We start from the raw sequence: 486 nt of genomic DNA on the forward strand, positions 1-486 counted from the left end.
ATAGAGAGAGATATATAGGTATATAGATATATAGGTATATAGATACACACACATACCTATATCTATCTATCTATCTATCTATATATATATATATATCTATATGTATATATACCTATATATCTATATATCTATAGGTATGTGTGTATATACCTATATATATATGTATCTATATACCTATATATCTATATACCTATATATCTCTCTCTATATATATATAGTTATGTGTGTATAAATTTAGGTATGTGTGTGTATATATATATACACACACACATATACACATACACACATATACCTTTGTATATATATAATATATATGTATATATGTATACATATGTATATATATTTCAAATTATATGCATATATACATATGTATGCACATATATATGTATATTTGTGTATATATATGTATGTATGTATTTCAATACTAATCAGTATCTAAAGAGTTGACATAAATTTCATATGAAAAAATCCAATAGATTTAATAAT

Source organism: Sapajus apella, unplaced genomic scaffold (genome assembly GCF_009761245.1).
Source record: "Sapajus apella isolate SASKATOON/1434 unplaced genomic scaffold, GSC_monkey_1.0 scaffold11, whole genome shotgun sequence".
NCBI lineage: Eukaryota > Metazoa > Chordata > Mammalia > Primates > Cebidae > Sapajus > Sapajus apella.